Raw genomic sequence first — 14975 nt, forward strand, 5'->3', positions numbered from 1 at the left:
CGTTGCTGACACTGTTACCCATTCTAGTGGGCGCCTGTGGATCCGTTACGAGAGTGAGACCCTCCTGCTGAGCGTCTAGCCATAGATTACGACCCTTGACGTTCTCCAAACGGTATCCCCAAGCCGCGTGGGGTGCAATAAAGTCCCCTACAATTACCATTGCATTTCGTTCTGCTAAATTTAAGCATTTACGAAAAAGCGGGCTGAATCTCATCTTGTGTCGAGGGCTACTGTATACATTTAAGATGAAAAGGCTTCCTTCTCCCTTGCGCGTGGGAATGATTTCAATCAGGACGTGGTCTACACCGGTCACGCCAGTGGTGTGTTCTATGACCGTAAGGTTTCTATGTACGAGAGTTGTAACAGACGCCTTCTCGTTGGAAGCACCGTATGCTTTATAACCGGATAATTTAGCCAGTCCCCCCGTTTCTTGCAGGGCGATGACGTCTGGGGCCTCCTTGCTACTTAGGAACTGCTGTAGGTGTCCCCGTTTCCGGCGATACCCGCGACAGTTCCATTGCCTTGACTTTACTTTACTGACTGTCACGTGACTTTACTGGTTTCTGTCACTACGGGTCGATGATATGGTTTGGTGGTCGCTTTTACCGGTCCCACTCCCGCAGGCCTCAAGTCCTGTTGTGCATTTTCAACGACTGTTAATCGGGTTTCAATGCCTTCTATTCTTTGTATAATTTCCACGAACTGTGCCTGTAACCCGGCGAATTGTTGTTGTAGCGTCTTAGTTAACTCCACAAACATTCCCTCTACTTGCTTTTCTAACTGCGTTGAGACGCTGCTTTGCGCGTCTGGCGCGTCTTCGGCTTTTCTTTTGTGGGGCGGCGTCCCTGTCACTTGCGCGAGAGCGGGCGTTGACTCGCGGCTAGGCGTCTGTGCCGTACTGGCGGTAGACGTGCGACTTGGCTCGTGTGTCCTATTCTGCTGAAGCCTAGCGTTTTCTTGCTTTAATTGTTGAATTTCCTCCCTCTGCTTAGCATTTTCACGAGTAATTTGCGCTAGCAATTTTCTAATTTGGATCATTTCCTGCTCCAGGGCGGACCCTTCTATATTAGGTGTTATATTAGACGGAGAAGCAACGCCGGAGACCGTGTCTGCCCAGCTCACCTGCGTTTTGTTGCCGTCGGACCCGCCAGAGCCCTCCGGGGTTCCGCGTAGTGGGGATCCTCTCGATCTCGATTCAGACCTGGGCCGGGACCTGGACCGGGACTTGGAGTTGGACTGGCCGCCATCGCCTCCACCGGGGAGTCTTGGGAAGGAACTAGAGCGGCTCCTGTCGCGGTGACTGCTGCCGTGACTGTTGGTCCATGTCGATCCCTTGTGCGATTCGGTGCTGCCCGACCGCTCCCTGGACCGACTTGGGTGATTGTCCGCCATAGCTTTCTGCGGTGGATGTTCATTCCGTTGTTGTTGTTGTTGTTGTTGCTGTTTCCACTGCCTCTTTCTGAGAAGATATGGGGTCTTGAACCGTTCACGGCACTTTTTGTCTCCTGTAAGGCGTCCCTTCCCACACATGAAGCATCTTGGCTCGCACTGATGATCTTCGGGTGGATTGAGAGTTCCGCACCCGCGACATTTCTTGCTGTTCGGTGTCGGGCACACATCCGCTCGGTGGCCGAGGCGGCCACAGGTGATACATGTTTCGTACTGCTTACGATATAGTAGGCATCGGTATTCAGCTCCGCGGTAGTACACGTAGTGTGGTACGTACGTACCTTCAAACACTATCACAACCGAATCGGTGCGTCCCATGCGTCTTGCGTGTAGTATAGTCGGGTTTCTGCAGTTCACCAGGCTTTTTTCAACGTCTTCAGACGTGTCGTATTCTGGTATACCGTGTATGACTCCTTTGGAGGTGTTGTCCGGCGCAGTAATGTAAGCGGCCGTACTGTAGGTGTTCGATCCAAGTTTGATTTCCCGTATCTGGCTGTAGCGTTTCGCATTCTCCAGTTTCGGTGTGCTCATGATCATGGTGTTTTGTTTTGGATTGATGCGTAGCGTATCTTCTCCGGCATTTTCTGGTGTCAATGCGGCTGCCAGCAGAGCGCCATCCTTTATGTACGCAATGCGTTGCTGCGCCATGTCGAGCCCACCTCTCGGGCGGATCACGACCTTGTAGTCATCCTCCGGTAGCTGCGGTTGCCTCGGGGCCATTGGTCGCTGTAGAGTTCGCGCGTTCTTTTTTTTCCTAGCCGTTGAAAGCGGCGAGTCTCCGATGTTCTTCGATCGTTCATCGAGGTCTGGGCGTCTCTTGGCGTTACTGCGGCGTTCGTGAGCCGCAATCCAGCCCTGGTCGTCATATTCTTCCGGGGAAATTGTCTCCCCTTCCACCTCTACGACGTCCATCCTCGCGTCTCGTGGCGAAGCGGGGGCCCACCCGCACCCGAGTCAGGCGGCGTTCCCGCCGAAGTGGTGGGAACAGTGGCGTCGTAGACCCAGCTAGTTAGGGTTAGCCAGGCCGTTGGCGTGGCAGTGTATGAAAACTGCCTTTGTGGCTCAAAAAATCGCCCACCTGGGATAATCCCGATGTCTTCTTAGTCCGTCGACCTTCCTGTGTAGGTGTGTCGACCTTCCTTCCTGGTGGTAGGTCTAGACTCGAGAACTGCCTTTTTCCGCCACAATCAGGGAAAGTTTTCGGAGCCCATGTGTAGCCCGTCTTGTCGGCTCGGCCCCCTGCTTTCAGTACATGGCCGTCTACCGAGGGAGTATGGTGACAGAAAACGGCTGCAAATCTTGTTTCATCTAAACTAAGCCGAAACAAATTATATGACAATTAGCCGCTAAGGGAACTGTAAGATTACTCCGAGTTTAATCAACTTTCCATGATTAGGTGGTTCACAGCAAAGTTCTAAATATTGTGGAATTCCCGTCCACACCCCATGCGGTGGTACCTGCATACGTCACTACTTCATAAAAGAATAAGAAAAGATCGTTTCACAGCCACAAATGTACTCGTTGTTTGTATATAATAATAATAATAATAATAATAATAATAATAATAATAATAATAATAATAATAATAATAATAATAATAATAATAATGCCTTTATATATATAGATGCGTTGGTTGAGGTAAAACACACCCCAGCTTCGCTGCTTGTCCTTCTTCATAGAGTGGAAAGGCTGAGGAATTTTTAAAATATTACGTAACGTTCTCCTGGCAAGCAAGCAGCTGAATTTGATGCGACTAGAGAGGTTCTGCTCTTAGCTATCTCTGTTTAAATACAGAACAAAACGGATTCTTAACGGATTGAAAAATGCTCAGAAGAAAACAAATATATTAAGAGAAGTTTCCTCCAATTAAATTTGTATGTCGCCAGGGGCAACAATTCTGTCATAGGAAGGTATTATGGGGTATAGGCGGCTCAATTGTGCTTATATATTTTCTTCAAGTTGCTACTGCTTCACATTAACCAGTGGCTGCTACTGACTCTCTGCTATTTTTTGTTGTCCCTACCTACCACGAAGTCCTGCTGTGGATGCATCTGCGCAAAACTTATGGTACAGGAGCCACTGCTGGAGATATGTAAGTATGGAAAGTATACGTATAATACTATAAATTTCCTTGTGCGGCGCTTTAGCTTCGAAAACCTTCTGCCCCAATATTTTCTTCATACAACACAACAGTACATGCAAGTATTTGCAGTTATGTTTGCAGTTATGGGAAACCTTAATAATAATTTTACAATGTGAGCAAGTGCCATTTGCAATGGGAATAAGCATTGGGATGCATTGGGAATAAGCAATCAGAATGTTGGTTGCAGCTGTAGGCAAATAAGAATTCCGTAGAAATTAAAGAAGGTGCAATCCATATGGAACTATGCAAATGGCCGACACTCCCCAGAGGCACCACACATGTTATTGAAAGGAGACAAAAAAAGCCCAAAACATTCAATTACTATGGTAACCTGCACTCGCTTCGACCACAGGAGGGGACGGCGTAAACAACAAGGTGACACGCTACGCAGTTGGAGGGCTAACCGACCGAGTAGCGACGAACATTGGTGCTGTCAACTCGGGGGCCGCCGAAGAAGGCTGTTAGATTGACCAAATACAGAGATATGGCAATAAATTACAAAATGCAAAGCTGCATTTATCCATCACCTCATCATAAACTAAATAAATCGCAGCCTGCCCTGAGGCGGCAATTACACGGACACACTGTGATCCAGTAGTTCGGTATTTCATTGATCCAGATATATACAACACAAACGAATGTAAGTTTTGAGGCTCAGGAGCAACTCTTGAGCATATGCTCTGGGGATGCAATGGGCTGACGAGTAACAACGGAGAGACCACCTCTAGCGAACGCATCAGTTTGCGTTGACGTGCTTTACTGCTCAGCTCAGTCCCAGGTCAACTATGGACACTCCAGCGGGCCGACGACGCTGTCAGAGCTGAAGGGCTCGTGGCAGAAGCCTAGGCAAGATGAAGCCCTTGCCGGACAAAACTAAAGTTTTCATCACCACCACCACCACCAACCTATATAAAATACATGGTAACATTATGGAGCCGAATACGAAGATACTGCAATATACACGCGGTTGGTCACATAGAAAGAACAAAAATATTCCAAGAGATCCCGAACCGCTGCCCCTTAAGCTGAAGAAAAAAACACATTCCACTGATAGCGTAAGCTGCTCTTGGACATCTCACCTATGTACCAATGTTTTGCTCTCATGGGCCACCCCTGTGGCTGACAAATGGAGGGCGAAGTCACATTTTTCGGAAACGCTCCGTTTCTTCAGATCAGATTCATGCTTTCGAGGCGGTCTTATTTTGTCAAGTATTCAGGCTCCCGTACTCGGCTGCTATTGGCCAATAGCTGAAATCGTTCAAGTGGCGTTAGCCGATTATCGTCTTCTCACCTTGGGCCGCAACGCCAACATTATAACTGCGCGAAATTTAAGCTCTGGTCACACGTACGCTAGGCCTGCAGGAGCCTCTCGTTAAATGGCGATTAGCATTTACAAGGGACGCGCACCAGTGCACGCGCGCTCCCAGTCGCTCCTGGGTAGACGTTACGTTTTTCGTACTGAGCGCTACAATGTGCGCACTATGAATTTGCCTACTATCCGGCCGAACATAGCCTGTACACACCAGCAGCACGGCTAGAGTAGCGAACGCGTGCATGCACCATAGCCCTGCTGTGCACTTACCGTCACACGTAGCCGCACGTAGCTGCGACCTTTGCGTAGCGTAAATACCGAGGCCGGCGCGGCGCACCGCATTGAGTGCGCTTGCAATAGTGTCTCTCTGTATGCTCCCAAAAGGAACCGAGTTACACGTACTTTTACATTTTGCTGCTCGTTCCGCTACGCGCAGAAGCGCGTCACATAGCCTAAAAAATGATGTCACGTTGGTTGCCGTGCTGCGGAGACGCCAACTTTACGGACGCGACGCCGTTTTTTCTTTACCTGCAATGCCAGCAACATCGCAATTCGCCGCTTTCGTAGCATGATGCGAGTGACACGTGATGTCATCAATGACTTAACCTGATATGCTGATATGCACGCACAGTATATCAAGACATTAAATGAAAACGTGACCGGCACATGTCATGTGTCAATAAAAGATACTGACTCCATAGCAACAAGGTAATGATGGCCGAGCTGCACTGCAATGCATCCTTTGACATAACCAAGCAACCCATAGATTGTAGAATATACAATAGACGTATATTAGCGCCAGAATTTGCGCAAATCGGCCTGAAGTGGCACTCGTTATCTGGTGACGTGGACACGCGACCTGTGAAGCAAGTGTGAGTGAATTGACAACAACGGTAGCTTCTGAATGACGACGATTGTATGACGAGCACGATGATATGCGAAGCCTGGCAGCTGGCATGCACTTGCTCCAGCAAAGAAACCCCGCAGCCTGTTTTATTGCAACCTGCGTAAAATCCAGAAGGCAGCGTGATATCGTACAGCATGTGAATGCGTTACTTGCCATGAAGAACGCGCACGAGGTATTGGCGCTTGAACAGTTCCGCTCTTAACCAAGCAAAAACTACCATTAAGAAAGAGATCAGTTATGTTCTCTTGTGTCGTGAATACGTCTGCATGCTTTTGTTTCAGTTCTCATATACATTCTTATGTAGATTGAAGATGCTTGCGTTTTTTCTTTTACATATGGCCCCCCTCGCAGAGGAAACGGTAGAAAAGAAACTATACACCCAAACCAAAACGTCATTTATCATTTAAAAACCTGGCATCTCTCAATATGAGAGGTTCGTCTTCTTGGGTCTATGCAGTCTTTTTCAAAGTCCAATTTCTCTCTGTGATGAAAAAGGTACACGGAGAAGAAACTTGTTTCAAATCGACACTCTATGCTATGGGTGCAGTGTGTAAAGGGCGCAAGATGTTCCACATTTCTGGACTTCATATTAAAAAGATCTGTTTTTCATCATGATTATCAGGTTCTTGTTCGCATGGCGCTTTATTTTGCGTATACTTCACTGTGTGGTAAAGTAATAAATGCCTCTGCAAATGAGAGAGTGGAGCATTCCGATGCTACTCTAAGACACCTTGATTGTCCTCAAATCATCGCAATTGGTTCCATTTTATAGAGCCATGGCTTGTGCGACGCTTTTCCAGTACAACAAATATGCAAAAGCAGAAAAAAGAAAGCAATGTTGGAGAGAGAATAATAAAATAGCTTAATTTTAAAGTGTATGCGTGTCTATATAAACTTTCGATTTATATGCTGTTCTAGCAGATAGATAACAAGTGACACTGAATACATAAAAAATGACTTGCTAAACCACTCTGCGATCTTTTCTTTAGGACTGCTACAGAGGGCTTGAATGTCCTGCCCCTTGCAAGTGCCCTGGAGTTATTCAGCGCTTTTTCGGACACTACACTTGTCATTGATTTAGATCTCAAATGTAAATTTTAAGGGGTCAAAATAAAAATTGTTGCAAAAACCATTGTAGCGTTCTACTTCTTGAGAGCTTGTGATTTCAGCTAAATAAACGGCTAATAAATGGAGTTCATTAACCACACTTTACACAGAAAACATAAAAGAGATGATTTGCATCTGGCGGCTTAGGATAATAAAGATAACATTAGACAATACCATGGCACGAAAGCTACCCGTTGAATTTATTCTACCTGCAACTCTCACACTTGAAATTAAATTGCATTTATTATTTTGCATTTTATTTTGAACTGCCTGATTCTGGGCCAATCCTCAAAGGAGGAATGTGCCACTAACGCCCTGACCATGTATACATGACCATCTGTGCAAGAAGCGTAGGCTCAACGTACCAGAAATGCAGTCCTTCATTCGTAAAAAAATAAAAAGGTTGAGAAGTGCAGACTTTCCTCAGCCAGATCACCTGCTTTCGATGGTGGTTCTTAATTCGGAGGATATGTTATATATATTTATAGGTCTCTGGCCACCCCTTGCCCACCTGGCGGATAGCTCGTAGAGAAGCGGTGGAAGGCTGACTCTTTGCCCATTACTCGTTGTGGGAGGCGTATGTGCAATAGGGTTGCCGCTGTCTAATCGCACTTCCGTACACAGTCAAAACGACTCCTAAACGCTTGGAAAATGTTCCAATCACATGGCTTTGCCCGTTCAATAAGCAGGTGCTGCTCGGACATCACTGGAGAAAAAATCTACGCTGCTTGTCTTTCGTGTGATAAGTTTTTGATAAATTGACCGCTTGAGCATTTTTCGCAAAAGTTTTCCCTAGTGACGCTCTCCTGAAAGAGCTGAAGACGATGGCGAAAAAATATGCGTTCCGTGTTATAAACAACTAGATGTCAAGCGGTGTGCATCAAAACACGTATGCCAAAGTTATACCTATGGCTCACATCATCCCCACTGATAAGATAATCAGTAGCGCAATTCACAAAAACACAAGAACTATGATTATTCTATAAACATGTAATTAACCCGCGGCATTCACTTATATTTTGTTCTCGCGCTCGATCGCCGAAAATTTCCTATTCAAAATATTTTCGAATTAGGAATATACTGAATTCCGCCCAGGGGCGGAATTCAGAAAGCCAACTAAGAGACACAGTGTAGAACGAGAAAAACTTGGGAAACAAGCACATCCGCAAAAAGGTAAAAGCACCCGTAATACGAAGTTTACGACGCGCCCCGCTGTAAAAACAAGATCTTTAATTGACAACACACATGCACGTTATTGTAGCAGAGCTTATGGTAATGACGATGACGTATAGTGTTTAGTGGCGCGAGGGTCAGGTGTGACCAAACAGTGACAATGACTATAGTGACCTGTCTATGTGCTTAGATGACATATAAACCTAACGTTCAATTATTAATATTTTCAAGCAGCACTACTGACTCACAGGGATGCCTGACCGCGAGAGCCTGGAGGCGTGTGCTATGATAATACTGCCGCAGCATAGGCCTGTGGGATGTCGTGGCTGTCGAAGGACGAATCCCAACCTGAAAGCGTAACAACTGTTTATTGGATTAGTGGTGGCAGGGGACGAGCATACCAATGCTACGCTATTCTAGGTAGCGGAAGGAAAAAGGCAACTCTTGCTATCCGGGCAGCTTGTTTTTGTAGCCACCGTCGGTGGCGCATACCTCGCAGTGGCGCTGTGTTTTATCGGTAACGCAGTCCGACGTGTAGCCGTGTTATGCTGGGCCGGATGATAACAAGGTTCTGGGCCGGATGATAACAGTGCTCGCAAATATGCGCATAATGTGTGGCCGCCGGCCTTTATTGAAACGCCGTTCTATGGATCGCTCGGACGTATAAGGACGTCAGGACCTGTAAGTATAAGTATAAGGACGTATAAGGACGTATACGAACGTCATACAAGAAGCCTAAAACTGATTTCACATAAATGACCTCGCCTTTACCGAGAAACAATGCGAGATCCAATGCCAAACGTTGTCTGTATATATGCTAAAGGAAAGTGCTTTTTTTATTTTGCTGTCTTACTTTGTGACATTCAAGCAAGGGAGGAGAGACGTTAGCGTCTCGCTACATTTCCCACAGACATGAGGATCACTGTTTGTTAGGAGATAAAAGTGTGTGCTATACGTGTGACCTATTTGAAGATGACAGAAAGTGACCTCTGTATCTCTTGTTTTGTTTGTACGTGACAAGCTTTTCAGGTAGTGTTTGGCACATGATAGCCTAAGCTGCTTATGTGCCATTAAACTCAACTCAGCTCAACTTTTTAAGTATGGCTGTATAAAACGAAGCTTCTTTGAGTATTACGTGCCCCACAAGCATTGTCAATAGCACCTCAGTTTTCTGAGGGGCATAGTTTCCGATCTATAGCAGGGACCATGATGGACGAGCTTTTATCGCTTGATCCTACAGAAATAGCCAGTTTGCCGGCAAGCATGTTGTCTTCATTGCCTCTGCTTTGGCAGCCAGCATATATATTGTCGCGACAGGGAAAGGAAAGCACTCAGCTCCATGCCAACGGTCGTTTACTGGTTGTTTTTGCAATAGCTACTACGTACCATTCTTTGTCCTCGGCTTCGAGCGTTACTAGCGCGTGGCATTACCCCTCCCTACAAAAGAAGAGACTCCGTCTATGCGACATGAAAGCTAAGCCAAAATAGTTGCGAGCGGGTAAATCCCACAGGCATAAACTAAGAGAACTGAGCAAGACAGTGGGCGTGTGGACAAGGAGCGCACCACAATGTTTGTGAATGGGAGTCAGTGCGACGGGTAGGACAGTATCCTGGTGACGCGAAAAATGTTAGAGGAGCGTGGTCTACAAGAGTCGTGCGATGTTTCGGCTGGGACAATTTCGTAGTTGACTCAGGCGATACAAAATATGGAGGGTCGAAACAAGCGAAGCTATAATTTTTCTGAGTGGCCTCATTGACGTATAGGGGTCCAAGCCCATGCGAGATCTACCGCCTTGAATATTACGGCTTGGCGGCGTAGGTTGCATTGACGAGCATGTTCACTTTGTCGAGGAAGAATTTTTTGTGACGTGCAAGGTGTCATGCTTCTTCGGCACGCTACACAAAGTGTCTGCATCTGGATTGGTCTTATCAGATAGAGTGTGCAGGAGCATTACATAGAGCATAGTGGTGACGTCGTGTCCATAGACCAGACGGAAAGGAAGGAACCCTGTAGTTTCTTGAAGCGCAGGGCTGTATGAAAAAGCCCTATACGCGAGCAGTTCGTCCCAATTTTTATTATTCGAGGCAACATACAAGGAAAGCATATCTACAGTCGTTTATCTGAGACGCTAAGTTAACCCGCTGTTCCGCGGGTGATACGCAGTTGTCGTACGGTGCATTGTTCCACTCAGCTGCAGAATATATCCGACCAACTGCACGTTGAAGGCTGTACCCTGCTCTGTGATGGCGCCAGCAGGAGCATGGTGTCGCAGGACGATATCTTTAACAAAGAAGTTGACTACATCTGAAGTAGTAGCTCGCTCGACGGCTTGGCTTCCGCACTATCGAGTGATGTAATCGGTGGCAACAACGATCGAACGGTAATAAGCTGAAGACTTGGGAAACCGGCTGAGTAAATTCATCCACATTTGTTCAAAAGGTGAGAAAGGGGGCCGTACAGACTGAAGCAGACCGGCTGGTTTCATTCGTGGACCCTTACGACGTTGGCAGTCTCGACAACTTCTTATGTACTGCGTCAGAAGTTGTGAGTTTTCGCCAAATGTACTTCTGCTCCATGGTTCATAAAGTACGCGTTCAATCAAGATGCCCGTACTTTAGCTTGTCGTTGCACTCACGTAAAATGTCGTCGTGAAGAGAAGTGGGAACAGTGAGTAGGAAAACGGTTTCCGTAGGATGAAAGTTGCGCTTGTATAGGATCTCCCTATGAAGGCAGAAAGAGGTCAAATGACGTGCGAACTGCCGCGGGGGTTGTTGGCGGCGTCCTTCAAGCTATTCAATCAAGTGCTGCAGTTCGGGGTCTTGGCGTTGCTTTCTAACTATGTTTAAAGATGAAAGAGTACAAAGAAAAACCCAGTGCTCGCCAGTATCTACTGGGGCAGGTTTCACAGGTATGCGGAAAACCCAATCGGCGTCGGTGTGTTTCTGACCAAACTTATAGGCAATTCTCTTATATGCGAATATCCGGCATGCTACGATACGGGGTAAGAGTTCTGCGAACAGGTTGAATGGTCCGGCCAGTGATGTTTCTGTGTTCGGTTAGAGAGGTCTGCCTGACTTAATACGTGGTGGCAGAAGAGTCGCTAAATGATGATAGTACACTCACGAGCCTCTCCTTTTTGAGTTGTTCCAGCTGTGGATTGATCTTGACCTGACTGGTCAAGTCCACATCGCTGTATTCCTGAATCGAGATTGTCGTTACCGAAGCTCAGGCGTTGGAATCGCACAGCGTTTCAAAGAAGGACATTGTGGTATGCTTCGCAAAGTTCCTGTATTCGCCAATAATATTAGTAACTAGCATCGTGCTCCGCCTACTTTGGAGATCTGCGAGACTTCTTGCGATGCAGACTTCTTGATCCAGCGAAATGATGAGGTTGCCTCCGGCGATGCCTATATCTAGTTGATATTGTAGGCACTCAACGGGGACAAAGTTGCTACTTTGAGGCGGTTACGTTGCGCAGTCATCCACCGCGCGTAAACCGCATGATGATGTTCATCATTCCCATTAGATTCCGAAGAAACATAGAAAAAGTCCCGAACAAGTGACGCAGGTCATTGGTCTCCGCATATTTGTGAAGGAATTACATGACCAATATAACCTCCCGAGAACATTTGGGTAGCACAAGGAAAGGTGCTGCGAAGTTCGACGTACAAATTGCAAATATGGCGCTGTATCAGCCAGTGGGCGAATGGAGGGGTCCTCCAGCTGTGAAAAGATGTGGGCCGTCCGACGCTGTCAGCAACTTGCGTAGTCGAGTGGACAGTAAGGCAAGCATAACCGAGTAATCAGCTCCCGTATCGGCAAGCCCAGTTGCCGGATAACAGTTCACGAAAACTGTAACAGCAGCAGAAGCTCTTTTCGCGGTTTTGAAGGAAGGTGTAAGCTGTATGTGGCGAGGAGGTGGCGCCGGCGGGGGATATTCTCGCGGAGGTCAGTGTTTTCAGTTTGCCCGGCGTAGGCTTCCGCCGTTGACTCCAGTGGAACCAATGGCAGGTCGAGCACGGTTTGCTGAAGCTTGACGACTAGGTGATGGCGACGACGATTGTCTTCCATGTGGGGCAAGAGTAAGACGATTGCTTCCACGTATTCTTCAATTTCATGTGGACGCCTGCCATAGCACGAGCAGAAAGCCTCCAGGTGGTATCCCCACAGACCAATTGATTGGTGCTGGCCGTCGCAATACAAGGGTCCAGCATCCCCACCGTCCTAGCACGACCGACTGTTATCGGGAGGGCGTCATACGGTGTACTTCCACGGACCAAGATCAAAGGCTGTTTGAAGAGTCGTGTGGTGCATTGGACTTGGGAATCGTTGAGGAATCCCTGCAGGTGGCTACAGGACACGGGCCATTGACGGTGAAGAAACCCGAAGAGCATCCGCGTACGAAAACGTGCAGGTTCGATTCATGTTGGATTCGTGTTGACCAGGGTAGAACCACCTGCGTGATTTTCTCCCGAATGACGTCCGTAAGAGCCAAGGAACTTGAAGGGGACGTAGCAGATGCATAATACTTGTAGAACTCTCGAACAACCTGAAATATTAGTTCAGTAAGGGGATCCCTGTCATCATTTGCAGGTACAAGCGAGCATGCAGCAGCCATGGTGATCGGGCGTCCACACTGCGAAAGCCGCTGCCGAAGCATGCTTTCCGTTATTGTTGCCTCACGGAGGAACCGAGACATTGTTGTACGATGATTGCGCATGAGGCCCGCAAAAAGCTGGTCTTTTACGTCTCACGTTACCAGACGCACAATCTTGTCTTCTAGCATTAATTGGTTGGCCCGACGGAAAATTCGTATCATGTCTTCGACGAACGTGGCGATGGTTTTGTCTGGCATTTGGAAACTCTAGAATAGTTAGCCTCTTTCTTCCTTTTCGGGAGCGTTCAAGGCGTCGGAAGCAGTCGCTAAAACTTATGCCACATGGTAAAGGAGGCTTCGTGGTTAATCTACCACACTATGGCACCTCTAAAAGGGAAAAGTAGACATTCTTCAACTTCGGATATCGTCCTATTAATTAAAACGGCCACCAGGTCGAAATGGTCGAACCTGTCTTCGACGTCCTCAAAGGCATCCGGTGGAACGGGTTAGGCGTGCGAGGTGCGACGACAGTGCATGGTGCAGCATCATTTGGGACCCCCTCGGTTTGGTTTGCGGTTGTTGTCCGCATCTTCCTCGCAGAGCTTGCTAGGGGACTGCATTGCGGTGGAAGACCTTGGAGGAGACGGCTGTTTCGATGGATTTCTGCCGTCCACGAAGTACTGGCGTAGGTAGCATCTTGTTCAGGACCAGCAGGCACAGGGCGTATCTGTACCCTGCACAACCACCAGTTTGTCGCAAGATAGTATATGCAACACGCAAGGCCGTGAAATAATGATCTGCCACTTTTTTATGTATAACTAGCACCTCGGTTTCAAAGTGTGGGCATCTCGACGCTATATCATCAATGCATGATCTCGTGTGGCGAGAAGCTACAACTTCTTCACGGGTGAAATCGTGTATATGATGTACCGAACCATGGGCTGAAAGCAGATCTACATACTCAGCGACTCCCTGTTTTCTTGGTTTGGTGACATCGATGTTTATATCTCCCGCTATATTTATGTTATGACGAGCATGTTTAGTGAGGAATGTGGACAATTCAGATAAAAATACTTTCAGATCAGAATTAGGTGGTCTGTATACTGCTAATACCAGGAAATTAGCTTTAGGCGTCCATAATGTAAAGGGATTATATAATGTAAAGGGTTAGATTTATCTCTGTTAATATGCGGATGTCTAAGTATTGCAATATTTCGCTCAGGTACACAGTTATTGAATCCGAGTGTTTTTTAATGCTTCTGATATTAGTGTGCACAAGCTCTAAAAAGGGTGCAGTGCAGCCATCATTAGAGCGTAACCTTCTTTGTACCCATTCTGCGAATGAACTGAGCGCTGTGGGCATGACTAATTCAGCCTTAATAAATCAGCTTCGGTGACAATTTTCTGCGCGCCAGATCCTTCAGTTCATCTCATGAAATCCATTCCATTCTGATTGCACAAAAACTTGAATGCCTTAGCTTTTGCCGCTTGCTTTGCCTGCCAGAGCAGCCTCCTTGTGTCTGCTGTCAAGTTCTCATTGGTGAAAATGTTTTCCTTTACCAAGATTGTACGTTTGCTATACCATGTGTCTCTTTGCATTTTTGATATAAATTTAACGATTATGGGCGGTAACCTTTTTTACCAAGCTGGCGGCCTATGAGCTGCATCAATTCAATCAGCAGTCAGTGATGCTATATCGAGTTTTTCTGCTAGCGATTTCAACGCAACATTAAGGTCTTCATTATCACCAGGTTTCACGCCATGAATTCCGATGTTATTCCTGCTAGAATAAATCGCCAAACTTGTGACCACTGTCTGCAGCTGTGCGATTTCTTCCTTCTTCGCCGCAAGACGCGTGTCTCTTTCATCAGAGTGTTTCTTGAGAGCAGCAACCTGTCTGCTTTGAGAACCAATATTTGTGGTTATTTCATCATATTTCTTGGACAGCATTTCCATCGAGCTTTCAAATTTTTCGATTAGCTTACTCGGCATTTCAGCTAATCCTAGCACTGAGTCATTCTTAGTAGACTGTAACTGCATGTTCTTATCAAGTCTGTCTACTCTCAAGTAGAATTCATCTAGCCTGCTCTGAACAGAGCTTATGGCTACCGAAACCTCTCGCAGAGTGGGCTGCGGCTCTTCAGAATTGATCAATTCCGCAGTTGCTTTTTTTCATGGCGCACTCAGAACACACCCTGCGGACTTTTACGTTCTTTTTTTCAACGCTTGAGCACTTCACAGTGTGGTATAAGCTGCTAAATTCACAACAGCACACGTCTAGCGCAT

The sequence above is a fragment of the Dermacentor albipictus genome, chromosome 10 (assembly GCF_038994185.2).
Source record: "Dermacentor albipictus isolate Rhodes 1998 colony chromosome 10, USDA_Dalb.pri_finalv2, whole genome shotgun sequence".
Classification (NCBI taxonomy): Eukaryota; Metazoa; Arthropoda; class Arachnida; order Ixodida; family Ixodidae; genus Dermacentor; species Dermacentor albipictus.